Raw genomic sequence first — 24,033 nt, 5'->3', positions numbered from 1 at the left:
CGGCGGCGGCGCTCCTCCCCCGCAGGCAGTGCCAAGCGAGCTCCCAGCTCGCGGCGGCGGCGCTCCTCCCCCGCAGGCAGTGCCAAGCGAGCTCCCAGCTCGCGGCGGCGGCGCTCCTCCCCCGCAGGCAGCGACAATCGAGCTCCCGGCTCGCGGCGGCGACGGCGGCGCTCCTCCCCCGCAGGGAGCGCCAGTCGAGCTCCCAGCTCGCGGCGGCGGCGGCGGCGCTCCTCCCCCGCAGGGAGCGCCAATCGAGCTCCCAGCTCGCGGCGGCGACGGCGGCGGCGCTCCTCCCCCGCAGGCAGCGACAATCGAGCTCCCAGCTCGCGGCGGCGGCGGCGGCGGCGCTCCTCCCCCGCAGGCAGCGCCAATCGCGCTCCCAGCTCTGTTCTTTTGTTTTTTTTTTTTTTTGAATTCTGAGATTTTTCATTTGAAGTACATCTTAAAGCTATTAAATTCACAAATATGCTAATTTAAATACCCAATTCTATTATCTAAAACACACATTGCAAACATACAAATATCTATTCTCTCCACATGTCAGAGCCCATTCATTTCATGGTTTGGAAATGGGGAGAATAGATCCCCTTAAACTGCAAGTCAGCAGGTGTTTCTTTACAGTTAACTTTAGCAAAATTCATACAAAATATTAATGAACAATGAATGATCTTCTTTACTTGTTAACTCACAAGGAAACACCTTCAAAACTGCATTTTGTTAAAGTTTCTGTACTAAAATGTAGAAAAACTGAACTACACAAATATTGAAAAGTTTAAAATTCCTTAATTTTTTATTCCTGGTACCACTACCACAATTTACAGGGCAATATACCTGATGTAATGAAAAGAAAAAGACAAAGCTACAACAGATAAAAGACCTCAGGAATGTACATCTAATTGACCCTCCGTTGCATGAATCAATAGCTGCACTTTTTGCAAACTGTGGCTAGGACAGTCCTGAACAAGAAGGGTTTCCTGTTTAAGCTGCAGTAACTTTTCTGACTATGGATCATCGTTCCTTCTGCGGCAGGTTTTTACAGTTCCTCTAATGCATTTGGGACGACTGTCTCAAAGTAACCTGCAGCTTTCCTGACAACTCCTCGCTCTCTCTCCTGCTAAGAACTGTAGCCCTTTTCTTCTGAGTTTTGAGAACCTTCTGCTACCATATCCACCACTTCCACCACCAGATCCATAACCACCACCATAGGGACTTCCTGAGCTTCTTCCACCAAAACTGCCCCCCTTCATGGGTCCATAATTTGATTGCTGTTGTCCACTATAATTTCCAAAATCATTATAGCTCCCACCACCACCACCGTAGTTACCTCCAAAATTTCCTCCTTCATTGTAAGCATCATATCCTCCACCACCGCCACCATATCCACCATCTTGGTTTCCATATCCTGGTCCACCACCACCATAGCCTCCTCTACTACTGTAACCAGGACCACCACCATCGTTACCACCGTCGCCTCCAAATCCGTTTTATCCACCATCACCTCCTCCATAACTACCTCTGCTGCCACCACCTCCACCACCATAGCCTCCTCTTCCACCAAAGTTTCCACCACGGCCAAAGTTACCTCCACCACCTCCAAAGTTTCCTCCACGACCCATAAAGTTGCCAGATCCACCTCCACGACCTCTCTGTGATCCAGCAGATTGCATTTCTTGTTTAGAAAGGGCCTTTTTCACTTACAATTATGCCCATTAATAGTGTGGTATTTCTGAACAACAATTTTATCAACTGTATCATGATCATCAAAAGTTACAAAAGCAAATCCTCTCTTTTTTCCACTCTGCCTGTCTTCCATAACTCCTATGGTTTCAATCTTGCCATACTTTTCAAAGTAGTCTCTCGAATTACATTCTTCTGTATCTTCTTTAATACCACCAACAAAAATTTTCTTCACTGTTAGATGGGCACCAGGCTTTACAGAATCCTCTCTAGAAACAGCTCTCTTTGGTTCCACTACACGCCCATCAACCTTGTGTGGTCGAGCACACATTGCTGCATCCACCTCTTCAACCCAAGAGTAAGTCACAAAACCAAAGCCCCTGGAACGGTTTGTCTGGGGGTCTCTCATCACCACACAATCTGTAAGTGTGCCCCATTTCTCAAAATGTTCTCTTAAGCTATCGTCTGTAGTTTCAAAGCTCAGACCGCCAATAAACAGTTTTCTCAACTGTTCTGGTTCCTTTGGATCATGGCCCTCCTCCCCCCGGCGGCGGCGGCGGCCGGAGTCGGGCTGGGGGCGACCGGGCGGCGGTTTTACCTCCGTTTTGAGACCGGACTCGCCTCTTCCAACTCGAGTTCAATATGGGACCGAGAGCCCAGCTCTGTTCTATGTTGGGCCATTTTACTTCAGCCCAAAAAAATTTCTTCTAGTATTCCCTAAGGTCTGCTGGGGATCAGTTTTCTTATTTTTCATTTATCTGTATTTGATTTTTTAAAATTGATTCCAATTTTCTGTTGAGATTCTCCATATTTTAATCTATTAATCCCCATCTTTTACTCTCAATATAGTCATTTTAAAGTTCTGTGCTAACTCCAGAATCTGAATTCCCTCTAAATCAATTTTTCTTGGTTTTTTTTTTTTTTTTTTTTTTGTCTTAAGTTTTAGTCACTTTTTCCTGCTTCAGGAATTTCATAATTTTTGATTGTGTGCTGGACGTGGTGAATAAAAAATTCATAGAGACTGAAGATGCTATTACTTTGCACCAGAGAAGATTTACCCTTTTCTCTGTTAATCAGAGTGGCTGATCATTTCAGTCATTTCAGGAATTTTACTAGGTCAGAACTGGGTTGGAGCTTTAGTTGTCTCATCCTACCTATGATTTTTCCTAATTTGTGGCCTCCCTGGATTTTTGCTGTGAGCCTGACAGGTCTTTGATTCTTCAATAAATACAGTCAGTTATTGACTTCAGTCTTTCAGATGTTTGAATTCAGCTCTTTAGGCTCTCAGTTCTCACAGCTTCAGAGTATGGCAAATGTAAGGAGAGACCAGCTATGTATTTGTTGCCGTTACACTTTCTCAGTGAAAATTTGTCTCATAAACACTGAAACATTGCAGATGATTTCACTTTTTCTGACTCAGCCCCCTTCTTGGGGATGGCACTTCTGGGTTTTTACTGTGAGTCTGGTAGGTCTCTAATTCCTCACTTTGGAAAGTTCTCTCCCTCAGGCATTAGGTATTTAGCTTCCTGCTTTATATAGGTTCAAAAACTGGCAAATGTCTTGAAGAGGAGACCTAATGATTGTCACAGGCCCCTTTATCTAGCGGGATTTGGTTTGTTAGTGCCATGACTGTGCAGGAAATTTCACTCTGCTTTCTTGGCTCAGTCCCCCATCATCCTATACCACCCTGACACTAAGGAAATGTCCTGTGGGGGAAATCGGCTTGACATTCTGCTAGATTTCACTCCATCATGCCAGCAAATGAGTTCATCAAAAGGTATGGTGATTTCTCTTTTCCAGTGGAGTATGTCTCCCTACACCAAACCCCTGCTCCAAATCTCTAAATGTCCCTCTCTAGCATATTAGTTGATATTGTTTCTTGATTGCTTCCTTAGCTCGATGATCTTTTATTCAAGTTTGTTTGCTCGTTGCAGCAGGAGTGATGGCCTGTGCCTACCTAGTGCAGGCATATTATTATGGAGATATGGCTTTGGTCCCAGACACCACAATAAGGAGAATATCATAAGAAAGCAAGTCACACGAGTTGTTTGGTTTCCCAGTGCATGTAAAAGTTATGTTTATGCTATACTGTAGTCTATTAAGTGTGCAATAGCATTATGTCTAAAAAAAGTACATATCTTAATTTGAAAGTAGACTTTAAGAATGCTACCCATAGGGGGCTTCCCTGGTGGCGCAGTGGTTGAGAATCTGCCTGCTGATGCAGGGGACATGGGTTCGAGCCCTGGTCTGGGAGGATCCCACATGCCGCGGAGCAGCTGGGCCTGTGAGCCACAATTACTGAGCCTGCGCGTCTGGAGCCTGTGCTCCGCAACAAGAGAGGCCGCGATAGTGAGAGGCCCGCGCACCGCGATGAAGAGTGGCCCTCACTTGCCACAACTAGAGAAAGCCCTTGCACAGAAACGAAGACCCAACACAGCCATAAAATAAAAATAAATTAATTAAAAAAAAAAAAAAATTGAAAAAAAAAAAAAAAAAAAGAATGCTACCCATCATCTGAGCCTTCAGCAAGCTGTAATCTTTTTGCAATAGTAACATCAAAGATCACTGATCACAGATCATGTAACAAGTATAATAGTGAAAAAGTTTGAAATATTGTGAGACTTACCAAAACATGACATAGAGACACGAAGTGAGCAAATGCTGTTGGAAAAATGGCACCACCAGTAGAGCTGCTTGACACAGGGTTGCCACAAACCTTCAATTTGTAAAAAAAAAAAAAAAAAAAAGCATTATCTGCAAGGTACAATAAAGTGAAGTGCAATAAAGTGAGGTATGCCTATACATCCTGCCTCAAAGCAGAAATCCTATTTAGATCACCTTTAATTTCTCTCTATGATATATCAATAGTTTTCTATTCTAATAGGGTTCTTACATTTTTTATTACACTTATTATTAGGTATATGATGTTTTGATGATAATGTAGATGGCATATTTTTTAGTTTTTAATTTTATAACTTTTCAGACACAGAAAAATGTTAGTGGAATTTTTTAATGTTTGGTCTCTTATCTGGCAACTCTTCTAAAAACTAACTGATATTCTAATAAGTTATCTGTAGATGGTTTTGGATTTTCTGTATCCTTAATTATATCAACTATGGAAAGTGACAGTATGATTTCTTCCTTTCTTAGCCTTATATTTCTGATTTCTTTTTCCTGCCTTACTGCTAATGCCATTTAATACTTTTACTAATAGGTTGAATAGAAAAGGTAAGAGTTGGCATTCTTATTTTGTTCCTAATCTTACAGTGGACATTCTCCACATTTCACTATAAATAGGATGGTGGCTCTAAAGTTTTTTGTAGTTTCCCTTTGCTATGAGTTTTTAATCATACATAATTATTGAATTTTATCAAATGCTTTATCTGACTATACTGATATGATCATATACATTTTCTCCTTTATTTTATGGATGTGGTGCATGACATCTATTGATATTTGAATGTTAACTCACCTTGCATTTCTGGAGTAAAACAACTTGGTAGGAATTCACACACACACACACACACACACACATTCACTCACTCACACACTCTACATTTGATTGTCTAACATTTTGTGTATGATTTTTGCTTCTGTATACATAAGGGAGATGGGCCTATTTTCTTTTCTCATAATTGTCCTTTTAATTAGTGAATAGTATATAGAGGGTAGAGATTTAAAAGACTTTTTAAAAGGTCTTCTTCTTCTGTGATATAATACAATACAGTATTACTCCATTTTTTAAAAATGACCTTTTTCATTTTCAAATAATTTCAAATCTGCAGAAAAGATACAAACAGAGTTCCCTTTACCTCTCTCCCAGTTTTTCCTATTGCTAACATCTTATACTACCATAGTATATTTTTCAAAATTAAAAAGCCAACATTTATACATTACTATTAACTAAACTTAAGACTTTTTTTGGATTTCACCAGTTTTCCTGTTAATGACCTTTTTCTGTTCTAGGACCCAATCCAGTATATCACATTCCACTTAGTTAGTTGTCATGTCTCCTTAGTCTTCTCTGGTCTATGACAGTTCCTCATTCCTTCCTTGTTTTTCATGATTTTGACAGTCTTGAGGAATATTTGTCTGATATTTTGTAGAATTGTTCTCAGTCTGGGTTTGGCTGATGTTTTTCTCATGATTCGACTGGAGTTATAGGTTTTGACAAAGAATACCGCAGAAGCGAAGTAACCGTCTCATCACATCATAACAGAGAGTATGTAGTGTCTCCGTGACATCACTGGTGATGTGAAACATCATCACTTGCATAACATGGTGTTTGCTTGGTTTCTCCACTGTAAAGTTACTTTTTCTCCCATTTTATACTGTCTTTGGAATTCAATCATTAAGGCCAGCCCAGGACTGGACTTAAGGGGAAGATTAAGCTTCACCTCCACCTCCTTGGGGAGGAGATGGATGCCGGGGAGGGGGGGGGGGGCGGGGGGGGCGGGGGGGAGGTTACCTACATATGGAATTCTTCTGTTGGCAAGATTTGTCTTCTCCCTCCCTCCTATTATTTATTTATTTATACACTCATTTATTTACTCCATTATGTTTTAATATGGATTCTTTATAATCTATATACATAATTACAACCTTAAAAACCTCTGGTTCCCCCACTGACATATAAACTTTTTGAGGAAAGGCTCTGTTTCTTTTTTATTTTTGTACACTCTATGCGTTTAGCATAGTCCCCTAATTTATAGTGGACTTCCAGTAATTATTTTTTAATGGATATCTTTCCACTTCAACTGAAAAGTACCCTTTCCTTATATAATAGCATTCTAAATCCAAAATAAAAGTAGATTTTAAAATAAGTAAAAGTAAACTCATGCATGATCACCCTGTAATAAGTATGTAAAAAAGCAAAGGGTACTGCAGAAATAACTTAACCATTTGAGTTGGATGTGTCTCCAAAAAATATTGAAGCCACATTTGGAAAGAAATTACAGTATTTGATAAGCCAAGGATATGACCTGCTGTGTGCTTTCTCTTTTTTGTTCAGATCACCAAAGGAGATTAAGACCCCGTTTTCTCCCTTCTCTGGAAAATTATCATCTGATGCAGTCACTCAGATAACAACAGAGAGTCCAGGAAAAACCATGTTTTCATCTGAGATTTTTGTTAATGCTGAAGATCGTGGACATGATATTCCAGACCTCAGGTACACAGAAGTTGGGCAAAGTTCCTGTCAAGTTTGCTTCATCATCTTCAGTCCAACAGATTACTGTTCTTCATGGCACAGATGGTAAGAGAATTTTAGGTCACATTACCAACTTTTGTGTGTCATTAACTAAGAAATTTCTTGATTGGGTCTTTCTAGTTAGAAAACCTAATTTTAATTTTAAGCATTAGGTTGTACATGATTAAAACATCTTTTATTTACATAGCTATGAAGAGAATATAATTTATTATGTTTTTACTTCAATTTCTAGTGAAGTTAACAACCTATGTGAAACTCATGCTACTTGTGGCTGACGTATTTTCAACTCATAATACTTGTCATAAGAATGCAAGTAGTTCATGAAAACATAAAAACTATAGAGGTTCAATTTTAGGGAGGTAGATAACTATTTGGCATTGTTTCTTTTACTATTGTTTTGCATGATACAGTGAACAGATAGCAAACACAATACCAGTCTATTTCTTGCTCAAGAAACGTTGAGCAGGGACCCAGGTTGACTGTGACTCTGCTTTCTTTAAAACACGGAACCCTGGATTCATCATCATAGTCAACTGGAAGGGACGAAAAGCATGGAGGAGCACATGTTGGGAGGCTTTTATGGGCTAGGCCTAGGTGTGGCCCACATCACTTTCCACTGACTAGGAATAGTTTAGCTGTGCTTTCCAGGATGAAGAAGAAAAGAGTTTTGGTGAACAGCTAGCAATTTCTACCATAAGGTCTACATTTAGAGTGTTCCTATGCTATCATGACAGTGATATTTTTATAGTGCTTATACTATATAACATTCAAAATTATAGCAAGTTATTTTCTTTTTCAGACCAGTAACTGGAAAGTTAAGTTCCCATTCTGCCTCCAAATGAGGGTGGGAACTTTCAATTACTAATTTTAAAGTATTCAACAGTTTGTACAAATCTATTCAAAATATATTTTAAGTTTTCCTACTTGTGCAAAAAGTTTATCTGTCTGTAGGTATAAATGGAATATGCCTAAATGTATAAAGAAAATTGCTTAGTTCCACATGTAAATTGCACTGAATTTAATTTGAATAAATACATTTATATGTTGAAATGGTTATATTTCTTTTCTTTTTTTTTTTTTTTTTACTTTTATTTATTTTATTTTTGGCTGTGTTGGGTCTTCATCGCTGCGTGCAGCCTTTCTCTAGTTGCGGCGAGCGGGGGCTACTCTTCGTTGCGGTGCACGGGCTTCTCATTGCGGTGGCTTCTCTTGTGGTGGAGCACGGGCTCTAGGCGCGTGGGCTTCGGTGCATGGGCTCAGTAGTTGTGGCTCGCGGGCTCTAGAGCGCAGGCTCAGTAGTTGTGGCACATGGGCTTAGTTGCTCCGCGGCATGGGGGATCTTCCCGGACCAGGGCTGGCACCCGTGTCCCCTGCATTGGCAGGCGGATTCTTAACCACTGCGCTATCAGGGAAACCCGAGATGGTTATATTTCTTATACATTTTTATTGTGATATAAAATTATGCCCCCCAAATGTATAGTCTAATCAATATCACACAGAACACCTTTAATGTGTCAGTTACCTATTGCCACCGTGATACTGTATAAGAACCTCGAAAATCTGTGCTTTATAACAACAGACATTTGCTTTCCTCACTCATGGGCTTATGAGTCAGTTGGAGTTTGGCATCAGGATGCAAAAACGGTTTGGGTCTGTTCCACATGCCTTGTACTGAAACCCAGGCTACTCTGGGTATGCTGTTTTCATGTTGGTGGCAGAGCACAGGAGAGGAAATCCAACTGTGAAAGTGTATTTTATACCTCTTCTGACATCAAATGGATCGGTCTACATAGAGCCCACAGTTCACGGTCTTACCTTTACATACAGGTACTTGGTAGAAAGGACTCCTTTAAAAGAGAAATATTATTTGGTTTAATAATAAAAGATTTTTAACTCTGTGGATTCAGAAGTAAAATTTTAAAAAATATTTTAAAAGTATACAGAATAGGGCTTCCCTGGTGGCGCAGTGGTTAAGAATCCACCTGCCAATGCAATGCGGGGGACACGGGTTCGAGCCCTGGTCTGCGAAGATCCCACATGCCGTGGAGCAACTAAGCCCATGTGCCACAACTACTGAGCCTGCATTCTAGAGCCCGTGAGCCGCAACTACCGAAGCCCACGCGCCTAGAGCGCATGCTCCGCAACAAGAGACGCCACCGCGATGAGACGCCCGCACACCGCAACCAAGAGTAGCCCCCGCTAGCCGCCAACTAGAGAAAGCCCGTGCACAGCAATGAAGACCCAGTGCAGCCAAAAAAATAAACACATAGAATAAATAAGTTCAAACAATAAATAAATAAATAAACATAAATTTAAAAAAAAGAACACCTAATGCAGGTGGGAAGGTGAGAGGGCCACTGTAAAGGTCATCTATGCTACATGTACAAGAACCCCGAGAGCACACCAATAGGTACCACATTTTTCACTGCTGTAGTCGATCATTCCCCCTGTACTACCACACTGTAGCACTCCCTTCCCTCATCTACTGCTATAGTCTCTTTGGAAGGTGTTTCACAACTCTTGTTATGAGAGTGCCAGTTGAACTGTCCTCACTTCCTTCATTTATACCAGGATTGAAGACTTTGTGGTCCGAGATCCTGTCCAGAGAGCAAGCAGGCTAAGACTCTGTCTTTGTTGATGTATTTCATCAGAAAGGGCTCTACCCCCTCTCCTAGTTCATGGTGTGAAGCGTTCATAGCCTCTTGGGAAAGTGGGGAGAATTGAAAGGACTCTATATGAGAATGCTAGGCTTTGTAAAACATTTCAGTTTTTTAAAAATAAGACTCATTTTCTATTGGACTTATAACAGTCCTATGAAATACAAAGAAAGCCGAGAATCAGTGACAGGAAATGATCACCAGTAAGAATTACAACAGTCACCGCTTACCTCGTAGCTTACGGCACTGTCCATGGTCCTTAAGAAGAGTTAGTAGAAATGCCTAGCCCATCTTGCCCTTGAACCCCTTAAAAGGTACACGACTGCTGTGTTGGTGTTTAGGGGGAGCATCTCACTTACCAGGGACTGACTTCTCCCTTGATCCCTCTGTAGTGATGGAGACTTCCCCGCTGATGAAAAATTCCCTGGGATTGCAACCTCCAAGCCAGACAGCTTTCCTATGGAAAGACAGAGAGCTTGTAAAGATGAAACACCAGTCTGCGGGAGAAAGGGAAGAAGAGAATGATGGAAATCGTTTCTGGGAAACTATTTTTACATTATGTTTTGTTTGTTCCTGGTAAATAAACTGAAATCTTCTTAACATTAAAACAAAATCTAAACCACTAAATTCAATAATACAGGAGTATAACTTTTGAAAAAAATTTCTTTGGCTGCGCAGCATGTGGGATCTTAGCTCCCCAACCAGGAATTGAACCCACGCCTGCTGCATTGGAAGCGCAGAGTCTTCACCACTGGACCACCAGGGAAGTCCCAGGAATATCACTTTTAAAGGAGAAGTTATAAACCCCTTGGTTATATGAACTGCAGATTTTTAGTAAGAAGTCAATATATTTTTTGTTAGGCACATTTTATGTTAGGCTGTCTCCCTGCACAGGATGCAGGCGCCTTGAGAATGGAAATCATATCCCTCTATAGTACGTCCCTCTTCTTTCTGCCTTGCAGTTTGCTGCTCCACTTGTTCAACCCCACCTAGTAATAACCTATACTTCCCTCGTTCCTGTTTTCCCATCTTGAAAACAGACAAAAGGCAACCAAACAACGCAAAGGTCTCAACAAATAAGGGATATCCAAAACCAGAGATGGCCAGAACTTCTGTATCCCTCATGAAACCTAGCCCGGTGTTCAATATGTAGGTATCATTAATACATGCGTGTTGACTGAAACAGTTGAAACTCAATTCTTCCACTTCCCAGTTTAGTTTTAGTCCTCATACAAAACCTGATAATCAACTTGCTTAATGCTAGGGATCACAGTGAAAAATAATATCTGAACTGACTTCTGTCAGATGAGTGAGAACTAAGGTTAATTCAGTGTATCTGAAGCATAGAAAGTGAGGGCACAAGTGGCACAAGATGGGGCTAGAGAAGCAGAGAGGATTCTAGACCACGCAGAGTCTTAAAGGCCAACACTGTGTTTTCTATTCTCAAAACAATGTTTGTGAGCGATGTTTATGAGCAATGTTCCAACTTGCCTTGAAGGTTTTTTGTGTGAAGAACGGATTGGAAGGAAACAAGATATATGGACACTAGTTAGGACCTAATCGCAACACACAGGCAAGTTCAGTATTAGGGTGTTGAGGGAGAGCTGACAGATTCCAAAGAAATTCAGGAGATGAACTGAAGCGGGCTTAATGGGGTATGAGATGGAGGAAAGGAAGGTCTTAGGGAATTAAAGGGTTTACTGCACACATGAGCAAAGTCTCAAAATTAATCATTTGAACGTACAGAGGTAGATCTCTCAAATGACTCCGGTTAGGAAGCAACGGTACGCCCTTTAGAATTCCTAGAGACAACACAAATCAACTGTTTCGATGGAAAATTCGGCGGGACCGGTGCGTTTTTTCACTCCAACTTAGCTCCAGTTCCTATTACTCACATCTTCTGTGCCAAAACAACACAGCTGGAGGAACTGAAGGGGATTCCGTTTTGGTAATTAAGGAGTGTCCCCAACACTGACAGTCCCATCTTAAAAAGCACTCCCTCTGCATTTTACCCGAGGAGCAATGGCCAGAGCCTCCCTTTGAAAACGATGGGCAGAAATGAGAACATCACACACAGTCCCTTTCAGCTACTGTGAACTGAGCCGCGAGACGACCAATACCCCCTGGCACAGCGCGGACGGGCCAGCGCGCGGGGGCAACAGGGACAGGAGACAGCACAAGAGACGAAGCCCAGGCCCAGGGGCCAAGGCCTATTACCTTTCCGGCATGTGCAAAACATAAAACAGAAGCAATATTGTAACAAATTCATTAAAGACTTAAGAAAAAAACAAAAATCAGATGCTAAAGTGCCTACTCTAACCACTATACTATACTATATTGCTTCTATAAAACAAGCACTAAACCTCAGATACAGAAAAAAACCCTTTTCGTGTCCTCACACCTAGGTCAAAATTACAAAGCGTTAATTCAGGAGACAGAAAGGGAAGGAATAAATCTGAATGAATCTGAGTCAGAACACAGTGCTATAACCTTAGGCAAATTCCACAATACCCATGCCTCAACATGGCAAATTCCACAATACCCATGCCTCAACCTCCCTATCTATAAAGGAGTTAACCACACCAGCGCTAACCATTACTTGCCTCCTGGTAGCTTGTGAGTGTTAATTAATATTTGTAATAAATACACAGATCATCAGTTGAAAGAAACAAGGAAAACTACAGCGTTATTATTATTGCCTTGTTGCTAGAGCTAAACACCACAAATCAACATAAATAACTTATGTACACCAAGAATGTAGGGTTTGAATATGTACTTTGAAAGGCAATCGTATAATTAGTTGTTTCACCTCTAATTGCTTTTCCTTTTTTTTTTTTTTTTTAATTTAAAAAAGCAATACAGGGACTTCCCTGGTGGTTCAGTGGTAAAGAATCCGTCCTGCAATGCAGGGGACGCGGGTTCGATTCCCGGTCGGGGAACTAAGATCCCACATGCCGCGGGGCAACTAAGCCCTCGCACCAAACTACTGAGCTCGCACACCTCAATGAGGTAGCCCACGTGCAGCAAACTACAGAGCCCACGCGCTCTGGAGCCTGCACGCCACAACTACAGAGCCCACGTGCCACAACTAGAGAGAGAAAACCCGCACGCCACAACTAGAGAGAAGCTCTCATGCTGCAACGAAGAGCCCGTGCGCCGCAACGACAATAAAGATCCCACATGCCTTAACGAAGGTCCCGCATGCCGCAACTAAGACCCAATACAGCCAATCAACCAATCAATCAATCAAGTGGGGCGGGGGGAGCAATACAGGAATTTCCCTGGCAGTCCAGCGGTTAAGACTCCAAGCTCCCAATGCAGGGGGCACGGGCTCGATCCCTGATTGGGGAACCAAGATCCCACATGTGGCACAGCGTAGCCGAAAAAAAAACAAAAAAAGCAACACATACCCTACGGCATTTATCCCAGAGAACGCATGTTCGCACAAAAAAAGGTACACAAATGTCCACAGCATCTCTATCAGTAATAGTCAGGAAATGGGAAAAAAACTCAGATGTTCTTCAATGGGCAAGTGATTAAACAAACTGAAGTACAGCCAAACCATGGAATACTACTCAGCAATTAAAAAGAAAGCGGCACTGGGACCTCTCTGGTGTTCCAGCGGTTAAGACTCTGCACTCTCAATGCAGGGGGCCCAGGTTCCATCCCTGGTCAGGGAACTAGATCCCGCATGCTGCAACTAAAGACCCGCACAGCCAAATAAATAAATAAATATTTTTTTTAAAAAAAAAGGAGCACTGTTGATTCATGCAATTTGGATGACTCTCCAGGGAATTACACTGATTGAAAAAGGCCGATCCAAAAGGTTGCATACTGGGAATTCCCTGGCGGTCCAGTGTTTAGCACTCAGCACTTTCACTACCTGGGCTGGGTTCAATCCTTGGTCGGGGAACTAAGATCGCACAACCGGCAGCGCAGCCAAAAAAAAATTTTTTTTACTTAAAAAAAAAAAAAAGGTTACACACTATATGATTTTATTCACATAACATTCTTTTTTTTTAATTAATTAGTTAATTTATTTTATTTTTGGCTGCGTTGGGTCTTCGTTGCTGCGTGTGGGCTTTCTCTAGTTGCGGCGAGCGGGGGCTACTCTTTGTTGCAGTGTGCGGGCTTCTCGCTGCGGTGGCTTCTCTTGTTGCAGAGCACGGGCTCTAGGCACGCGGGCTTCAGTAGTTGTGGCACGTGGGCTCAGTAGTTGTGGCTCCCGGGCTCTAAAGCGCAGGCTCAGTCGTTGTGGCGCATGGGCTTAGTTGCTCCGCGGCATGTGGGATCTTCCCGGACAAGGGATCAAACCCATGTCCCCTGCAATGGCAGGCAGATTCTTAACCGCTGCGCCACCAGGGAAGTCCCACATAACATTCTTGAAATGACAGGTTGCCAGGGACAGATAGGGCCGGGGGAGTGGGAGACGGGCCATCTTCCCCAGGGGGTATTTTCCCTTGATCATCTGCACAAAAACTTTATTGCAACTTTATCCACTGCACTATCAGATCATTATGATTTGGTGGGGAGTGGGGGAGCAGCAGTGGCTATAAAATGGCATCAGGAGAGATCCTGTGGGATGGAAATGTTCTCTATCTTGACTGTGTCAATGGCAATACCCAGGTTGTGACAGTATACTATGATTCTGTAAGATGTTACCATTGGGGAAAACTGGGTAAAGGACACACAGGAGCTATCGCACTATTATTTCTTACAATTGCATGTAAACCTACAATAATCTGTAAACAAAAAGTTTAATCAGAAATGAAGGCAACACATGCCTCTTGTAACAAGTAAAACAATAGTCTGTGGTCAGTCTCTTTCTCTACCCGTCCCATTCCCTCCCTCTTGAGATAACCATGCAAACTCACTGCTCATACAAACAGGCATGCATTTAATACTTTCTGTTTACTGTATCAAAATGGGATCATACATACTACATATTACCCTGCAGCCTACCTTCTTCACCCATCATCCCTATATCATAGAGAGCTTAAAAAAAAAAAATTTTTTTTTAAGTGCCAAGCAGGATGGCAGGTATAGAAAATTTTCTGACTAGGGCAAATCTGACAAATGTTTACCGTGCTAATGTGCCATAGCTCAGCCAGGTGCATTCAGTGAGAGCACAATATGCAAGTAGCATTCTAAAGAGATCTGCAAAAAATGCAAGGTCTTCAGCAGCTCTTCGAGGATCCCATCCCCCTCTCTGCCTCCTCCATGGAACCATCCCATGGAGGTTTAACAGTTTAACTCCATTTGCCCCCTCCTGCTGTTTGTGCTTTTGTTGTATACTTCTGTTCTACATCTCCACAAGACATTATTATTGTCATTTATTTACAAAATAACGTATAAATATAAAGGTGTATGTACCTGGGTATATGTACATGTATATATTAGACACACACACACACTTTAAGTGCTCTTTGTTCTTTCCTGCAGTTGTGTTCTTTTTTTTGGGGGGGGGGGGCAAGTTTTTATATTGGTAAAGTTCTGTACTACTAGAAATATAAGATTTGAAAAGAAAAGTGAGACTTGAGGATTATCTGTGGAGCTTATCCTCATTCTCCTGCTGACGCATTATGTGTTTATAATTTGAGAACTGCAGATAAATACAAACTGGTCTTCTCCATACTTGCTCACTAAGGAATTCCTCATTTCTAGGAAACGTCTATTTCAAGGAAAGGAAACAAACAAAAACACCTAGTGCACTAGATGATTAAAAGGTACACGTTTTATAGCCTGAGTTCGAGAAAAAAATTACCCAAGAAACGGCCTTTTTCCCTAGGAGCCAGCTTCTACTAGGGGAGTCTAGGGTTCTCTAGGCAAAGAAAAAAAACTTGCCAGTTTAAACAGAGTAACAGAAACGTTCAGCCAATCAAATATACAGAACTCATCACTTGCAGTGAGGAATGAAAGGCCTGTATCAACAGAAAAAATAAATGGCACCGGCAACGTCTGCAACAGAAAACAAACAGGAAATCCTTTAAAAAGCCAAAATTGCAAAGACAGATGAACAGGGTATGAAATTACACGCCGGGCAATGCACCTGTTAAAGGAAAAGAGGCGCACACCAAGTCTGAAGTCTTAAGAATTCGGTGTTCAACACTACTTCTGCATGCTGCCCAGCAGAAAACTCGGGTCCTGGCTTAATCCACAACGCACACTTCATTTAAGGAGGTGAACTGCTTGGTCTGACTCAGTTTCTTATTCTGTAAAATGAATGCAACACAGCTGTCGTGAGTCCCCAAAGAATTCTGCACAAACGCTTTGTAACTCCAAAGTGCTGTGCAAATCAGAGCAGCCCTTCTCTCCTTCACATTCGTTGGACTTAGAATTTCAGAAGTTTAGCTGAAAATATAGACGACTCGGAAGCAAGGGACTGAGAGTGGCCCACACAGGTGGAAAGAAATGCAGAAACTGGAGCACCTCATACAAACCGCAAGAGACCACGTTCACGTGCACACGTTATCAGTAACAGAAAACGCCACCGGTAGCAACTGTAAACCACTGAGAGGACCAGCAACGACATGTGTCCAAATCCAGCCGGCAGCACAGCCTCGTCGGCGGCAATGCCTTAAACACAGCTCCCCGCACTCCGCGGCCTAACGAGATCCACTTTTTCCAAAAAGTTTAGCAACTTGCCAAGTACACTGGCGTAGTTCACCTTTTTTAATTGCTAAACAAACATGCAGGGGAGTTGAGACAATCAAGGGAATGTTCAGCCTTCCTCAAAAATAAGATCCAGGAAATTCACGTTTTGCTTGAACAGTTTCATGTCTAAAACTGATCACAAACCTCTGTTTGATGTTGTTTTCTCGCTGCTGGCCAATGAGCCCGGGAAAGAGAACCAATTCTTTCAAACAGGGAGGGCTCTCTGCACTCTTCAGCTAAACCAGCGAGGCTTTACCACCGTCACGTTTAAAATAATGAGGAAGATGCCTCCATAGAGTTTACCGGGCTGCGCTAATCACGAGGGGCCTCGGGCGCCCAGGGCGGATCCCAGCGCCGGTGGCCGCGGGACCGGACGCCCTCCCCGGGACCCCCCCAGGACCCCCTCCCCGGGACGCGGCCGCGGGACAGGACGCCCCCCAGAACCCCTGCCCGGGACGCAGCTGCGGGACAGGACGCCCCCCAGACCCCTGCCCGGGACGCAGCTGCGGGACAGGACGCCCCCCAGAACCCCTGCCCGGGACGCGGCCGCGGGACACGAAGCTCCCCCCTCCCCAGGAACCCCTCCCCAGAGCGCGGGCCTCGCCGCCGTCTCGCAGCACCCGCCGCGCTCACCGCGGGCCGGGAGCCCCCTCAGGCCGACTGGCCCCCGCCCGCCGCCCGGCCTCCCTCCGGCCCGCGCCGCCCGCCGCGCTCACCGCGTTTTTCTTCTGCACCATCTTGTCCATCTTCTTGGCAATGCGGACCACCTCGTCCTCCATGGCCCTGGCAGGCCTGCCCCGCGCCGGGCCGCGGGGGACGGGAAACGAGAGGAGCTGGCCGGGCGGCAGGTAAGCCCAGGCGTCGGCGAGGGCCCTCACCAGGCGTGACCGAGGCGCTTCTTCACTCACGACGACTGCGACGGCGGGGGCGGCGGCGGCGGCGGCGCTCCTCCCACGCAGGCAGCGCCAATCGAGCTCCCAGCTCGCGGTGGCGACGGCGGCGGCGCTCCTCCCCCGCAGGCAGCGCCAATCGAGCTCCCAGCTCGCGGCGGCGACGGCGGCGGCGCTCCTCCCACGCAGGCAGCGCCAATCGAGCTCCCAGCTCGCGGCGGCGACGGCGGCGGCGCTCCTCCCCCGCAGGCAGCGCCAATCGAGCTCCCAGCTCGCGGCGGCGGCGGCGGCGGCGCTCCTCCCCCGCAGGCAGCGCCAATCGAGCTCCCAGCTCGCGGCGGCGGCGGCGGCGGCGCTCCTCCCCCGCAGGCAGCGCCAAACGAGCTCCCAGCTCGCGGCGGCGGCGGCGGCGGCGCTCCTCCCCCGCAGGCAGTGCCAAGCGAGCTCCCAGCTCGCGGCGGCGACGGCGGCGGCGCTCCTCCCCCGCAGGCAGTGCCAATCGAGCTCCCAGCTCGCGGCGGCGGCGGCGCTCCTCCCCCGCAGGCAGCGCCAATCGAGCTCCCAGCTCGCGGCGGCGGCGCTCCTCCCCCGCAGGCAGCGCCAAACGAGCTCCCAGCTCGCGGCGGCGGCGGCGGCGCTCCTCCCCCGCAGGCAGCGCCAATCCAGCTCGCGGCGGCGGCGGCGGCGCTCCTCCCCCGCAGGCAGTGCCAAGCGAGCTCCCAGCTCGCGGCGGCGGCGCTCCTCCCCCGCAGGCAGCGACAATCGAGCTCCCGGCTCGCGGCGGCGACGGCGGCGCTCCTCCCCCGCAGGGAGCGCCAGTCGAGCTCCCAGCTCGCGGCGGCGGCGGCGGCGCTCCTCCCCCGCAGGGAGCGCCAATCGAGCTCCCAGCTCGCGGCGGCGGCGGCGGCGGCGCTCCTCCCCCGCAGGCAGCGACAATCGAGCTCCCAGCTCGCGGCGGCGGCGGCGCTCCTCCCCCGCAGGCAGCGCCAATCGCGCTCCCAGCTCTGTTCTTTTGTTTTTTTTTTTTTTTGAATTCTGAGATTTTTCATTTGAAGTACATCTTAAAGCTATTAAATTCACAAATATGCTAATTTAAATACCCAATTCTATTATCTAAAACACACATTGCAAACATACAAATATCTATTCTCTCCACATGTCAGAGCCCATTCATTTCATGGTTTGGAAATGGGGAGAATAGATCCCCTTAAACTGCAAGTCAGCAGGTGTTTCTTTACAGTTAACTTTAGCAAAATTCATACAAAATATTAATGAACAATGAATGATCTTCTTTACTTGTTAACTCACAAGGAAACACCTTCAAAACTGCATTTTGTTAAAGTTTCTGTACTAAAATGTAGAAAAACTGAACTACACAAATATTGAAAAGTTTAAAATTCCTTAATTTTTTATTCCTGGTACCACTACCACAATTTACAGGGCAATATACCTGATGTAATGAAAAGAAAAAGACAAAGCTACAACAGATAAAAGACCTCAGGAATGTACATCTAATTGACCCTCCGTTGCATGAATCAATAGCTGCACTTTTTGCAAACTGTGGCTAGGACAGTCCTGAACAAGAAGGGTTTCCTGTTTAAGCTGCAGTAACTTTTCTGACTATGGATCATCGTTCCTTCTGCGGCAGGTTTTTACAGTTCCTCTAATGCATTTGGGACGACTGTCTCAAAGTAACCTGCAGCTTTCCTGACAACTCCTCGCTCTCTCTCCTGCTAAGAACTGTAGCCCTTTTCTTCTGAGTTTTGAGAACCTTCTGCTACCATATCCACCACTTCCACCACCAGATCCATAACCACCACCATAGGGACTTCCCGAGCTTCTTCCACCAAAACTGCCCCCCTTCATGGGTCCATAATTTGATTGCTGTTGTCCACTATAATTTCCAAAATCATTATAGCTCCCACCACCACCACCGTAGTTACCTCCAAAATTTCCTCCTTCATTGTAAGCATCATATCCTCCACCACCGCCACCATATCCACCATCTTGGTTTCCATATCCTGGTCCACCACCACCATAGCCTCCTCTACTACTGTAACCAGGACCACCACCATCGTTACCACCGTCGCCTCCAAATCCGTTTTATCCACCATCACCTCCTCCATAACTACCTCTGCTGCCACCACCTCCACCACCATAGCCTCCTCTTCCACCAAAGTTTCCACCACGGCCAAAGTTACCTCCACCACCTCCAAAGTTTCCTCCACGACCCATAAAGTTGCCAGATCCACCTCCACGACCTCTCTGTGATCCAGCAGATTGCATTTCTTGTTTAGAAAGGGCCTTTTTCACTTACAATTATGCCCATTAATAGTGTGGTATTTCTGAACAACAATTTTATCAACTGTATCATGATCATCAAAAGTTACAAAAGCAAATCCTCTCTTTTTTCCACTCTGCCTGTCTTCCATAACTCCTATGGTTTCAATCTTGCCATACTTTTCAAAGTAGTCTCTCGAATTACATTCTTCTGTATCTTCTTTAATACCACCAACAAAAATTTTCTTCACTGTTAGATGGGCACCAGGCTTTACAGAATCCTCTCTAGAAACAGCTCTCTTTGGTTCCACTACACGCCCATCAACCTTGTGTGGTCGAGCACACATTGCTGCATCCACCTCTTCAACCCAAGAGTAAGTCACAAAACCAAAGCCCCTGGAACGGTTTGTCTGGGGGTCTCTCATCACCACACAATCTGTAAGTGTGCCCCATTTCTCAAAATGTTCTCTTAAGCTATCGTCTGTAGTTTCAAAGCTCAGACCGCCAATAAACAGTTTTCTCAACTGTTCTGGTTCCTTTGGATCATGGCCCTCCTCCCCCCGGCGGCGGCGGCGGCCGGAGTCGGGCTGGGGGCGACCGGGCGGCGGTTTTACCTCCGTTTTGAGACCGGACTCGCCTCTTCCAACTCGAGTTCAATATGGGACCGAGAGCCCAGCTCTGTTCTATGTTGGGCCATTTTACTTCAGCCCAAAAAAATTTCTTCTAGTATTCCCTAAGGTCTGCTGGGGATCAGTTTTCTTATTTTTCATTTATCTGTATTTGATTTTTTAAAATTGATTCCAATTTTCTGTTGAGATTCTCCATATTTTAATCTATTAATCCCCATCTTTTACTCTCAATATAGTCATTTTAAAGTTCTGTGCTAACTCCAGAATCTGAATTCCCTCTAAATCAATTTTTCTTGGTTTTTTTTTTTTTTTTTTTTTTGTCTTAAGTTTTAGTCACTTTTTCCTGCTTCAGGAATTTCATAATTTTTGATTGTGTGCTGGACGTGGTGAATAAAAAATTCATAGAGACTGAAGATGCTATTACTTTGCACCAGAGAAGATTTACCCTTTTCTCTGTTAATCAGAGTGGCTGATCATTTCAGTCATTTCAGGAATTTTACTAGGTCAGAACTGGGTTGGAGCTTTAGTTGTCTCATCCTACCTATGATTTTTCCTAATTTGTGGCCTCCCTGGATTTTTGCTGTGAGCCTGACAGGTCTTTGATTCTTCAATAAATACAGTCAGTTATTGACTTCAGTCTTTCAGATGTTTGAATTCAGCTCTTTAGGCTCTCAGTTCTCACAGCTTCAGAGTATGGCAAATGTAAGGAGAGACCAGCTATGTATTTGTTGCCGTTACACTTTCTCAGTGAAAATTTGTCTCATAAACACTGAAACATTGCAGATGATTTCACTTTTTCTGACTCAGCCCCCTTCTTGGGGATGGCACTTCTGGGTTTTTACTGTGAGTCTGGTAGGTCTCTAATTCCTCACTTTGGAAAGTTCTCTCCCTCAGGCATTAGGTATTTAGCTTCCTGCTTTATATAGGTTCAAAAACTGGCAAATGTCTTGAAGAGGAGACCTAATGATTGTCACAGGCCCCTTTATCTAGCGGGATTTGGTTTGTTAGTGCCATGACTGTGCAGGAAATTTCACTCTGCTTTCTTGGCTCAGTCCCCCATCATCCTATACCACCCTGACACTAAGGAAATGTCCTGTGGGGGAAATCGGCTTGACATTCTGCTAGATTTCACTCCATCATGCCAGCAAATGAGTTCATCAAAAGGTATGGTGATTTCTCTTTTCCAGTGGAGTATGTCTCCCTACACCAAACCCCTGCTCCAAATCTCTAAATGTCCCTCTCTAGCATATTAGTTGATATTGTTTCTTGATTGCTTCCTTAGCTCGATGATCTTTTATTCAAGTTTGTTTGCTCGTTGCAGCAGGAGTGATGGCCTGTGCCTACCTAGTGCAGGCATATTATTATGGAGATATGGCTTTGGTCCCAGACACCACAATAAGGAGAATATCATAAGAAAGCAAGTCACACGAGTTGTTTGGTTTCCCAGTGCATGTAAAAGTTATGTTTATGCTATACTGTAGTCTATTAAGTGTGCAATAGCATTATGTCTAAAAAAAGTACATATCTTAATTTGAAAGTAGACTTTAAGAATGCTACCCATAGGGGGCTTCCCTGGTGGCGCAGTGGTTGAGAATCTGCCTGCTGATGCAGGGGACATGGGTTCGAGCCCTGGTCTGGGAGGATCCCACATGCCGCGGAGCAGCTGGGCCTGTGAGCCACAATTACTGAGCCTGCGCGTCTGGAGCCTGTGCTCCGCAACAAGAGAGGCCGCGATAGTGAGAGGCCCGCGCACCGCGATGAAGAGTGGCCCTCACTTGCCACAACTAGAGAAAGCCCTTGCACAGAAACGAAGACCCAACACAGCCATAAAATAAAAATAAATTAATTAAAAAAAAAAAAAAATTGAAAAAAAAAAAAAAAAAAGAATGCTACCCATCATCTGAGCCTTCAGCAAGCTGTAATCTTTTTGCAATAGTAACATCAAAGATCACTGATCACAGATCATGTAACAAGTATAATAGTGAAAAAGTTTGAAATATTGTGAGACTTACCAAAACATGACATAGAGACACGAAGTGAGCAAATGCTGTTGGAAAAATGGCACCACCAGTAGAGCTGCTTGACACAGGGTTGCCACAAACCTTCAATTTGTAAAAAAAAAAAAAAAAAAAAGCATTATCTGCAAGGTACAATAAAGTGAAGTGCAATAAAGTGAGGTATGCCTATACATCCTGCCTCAAAGCAGAAATCCTATTTAGATCACCTTTAATTTCTCTCTATGATATATCAATAGTTTTCTATTCTAATAGGGTTCTTACATTTTTTATTACACTTATTATTAGGTATATGATGTTTTGATGATAATGTAGATGGCATATTTTTTAGTTTTTAATTTTATAACTTTTCAGACACAGAAAAATGTTAGTGGAATTTTTTAATGTTTGGTCTCTTATCTGGCAACTCTTCTAAAAACTAACTGATATTCTAATAAGTTATCTGTAGATGGTTTTGGATTTTCTGTATCCTTAATTATATCAACTATGGAAAGTGACAGTATGATTTCTTCCTTTCTTAGCCTTATATTTCTGATTTCTTTTTCCTGCCTTACTGCTAATGCCATTTAATACTTTTACTAATAGGTTGAATAGAAAAGGTAAGAGTTGGCATTCTTATTTTGTTCCTAATCTTACAGTGGACATTCTCCACATTTCACTATAAATAGGATGGTGGCTCTAAAGTTTTTTGTAGTTTCCCTTTGCTATGAGTTTTTAATCATACATAATTATTGAATTTTATCAAATGCTTTATCTGACTATACTGATATGATCATATACATTTTCTCCTTTATTTTATGGATGTGGTGCATGACATCTATTGATATTTGAATGTTAACTCACCTTGCATTTCTGGAGTAAAACAACTTGGTAGGAATTCACACACACACACACACACACACACACACACACACACACATTCACTCACTCACACACTCTACATTTGATTGTCTAACATTTTGTGTATGATTTTTGCTTCTGTATACATAAGGGAGATGGGCCTATTTTCTTTTCTCATAATTGTCCTTTTAATTAGTGAATAGTATATAGAGGGTAGAGATTTAAAAGACCTTTTAAAAGGTCTTCTTCTTCTGTGATATAATACAATACAGTATTACTCCATTTTTTAAAAATGACCTTTTTCATTTTCAAATAATTTCAAATCTGCAGAAAAGATACAAACAGAGTTCCCTTTACCTCTCTCCCAGTTTTTCCTATTGCTAACATCTTATACTACCATAGTATATTTTTCAAAATTAAAAAGCCAACATTTATACATTACTATTAACTAAACTTAAGACTTTTTTTGGATTTCACCAGTTTTCCTGTTAATGACCTTTTTCTGTTCTAGGACCCAATCCAGTATATCACATTCCACTTAGTTAGTTGTCATGTCTCCTTAGTCTTCTCTGGTCTATGACAGTTCCTCATTCCTTCCTTGTTTTTCATGATTTTGACAGTCTTGAGGAATATTTGTCTGATATTTTGTAGAATTGTTCTCAGTCTGGGTTTGGCTGATGTTTTTCTCATGATTCGACTGGAGTTATAGGTTTTGACAAAGAATACCGCAGAAGCGAAGTAACCGTCTCATCACATCATAACAGAGAGTATGTAGTGTCTCCGTGACATCACTGGTGATGTGAAACATCATCACTTGCATAACATGGTGTTTGCTTGGTTTCTCCACTGTAAAGTTACTTTTTCTCCCATTTTATACTGTCTTTGGAATTCAATCATTAAGGCCAGCCCAGGACTGGACTTAAGGGGAAGATTAAGCTTCACCTCCACCTCCTTGGGGAGGAGATGGATGCCGGGGAGGGGGGGGGGGCGGGGGGGGCGGGGGGGAGGTTACCTACATATGGAATTCTTCTGTTGGCAAGATTTGTCTTCTCCCTCCCTCCTATTATTTATTTATTTATACACTCATTTATTTACTCCATTATGTTTTAATATGGATTCTTTATAATCTATATACATAATTACAACCTTAAAAACCTCTGGTTCCCCCACTGACATATAAAC

The 24,033-nt window shown here is 43.7% G+C and overlaps 2 pseudogenes; both read right to left on the bottom strand.

Annotated features, from left to right (window-relative positions):
• Positions 1–950: 950 nt before the first annotated feature.
• On the bottom strand, positions 951–19,162 carry LOC132377344 (heterogeneous nuclear ribonucleoprotein A3-like; annotated as a pseudogene).
• Positions 18,605–23,659, bottom strand: LOC132377343 (heterogeneous nuclear ribonucleoprotein A3-like; annotated as a pseudogene).
• Between the last annotated feature and the right edge of the window lie 374 nt (positions 23,660–24,033).

Source organism: Balaenoptera ricei, chromosome 13 (genome assembly GCF_028023285.1).
Source record: "Balaenoptera ricei isolate mBalRic1 chromosome 13, mBalRic1.hap2, whole genome shotgun sequence".
In the NCBI taxonomy this organism is placed as follows: Eukaryota; Metazoa; Chordata; class Mammalia; order Artiodactyla; family Balaenopteridae; genus Balaenoptera; species Balaenoptera ricei.
This window is presented reverse-complemented; position numbering and strand designations above follow the sequence as displayed.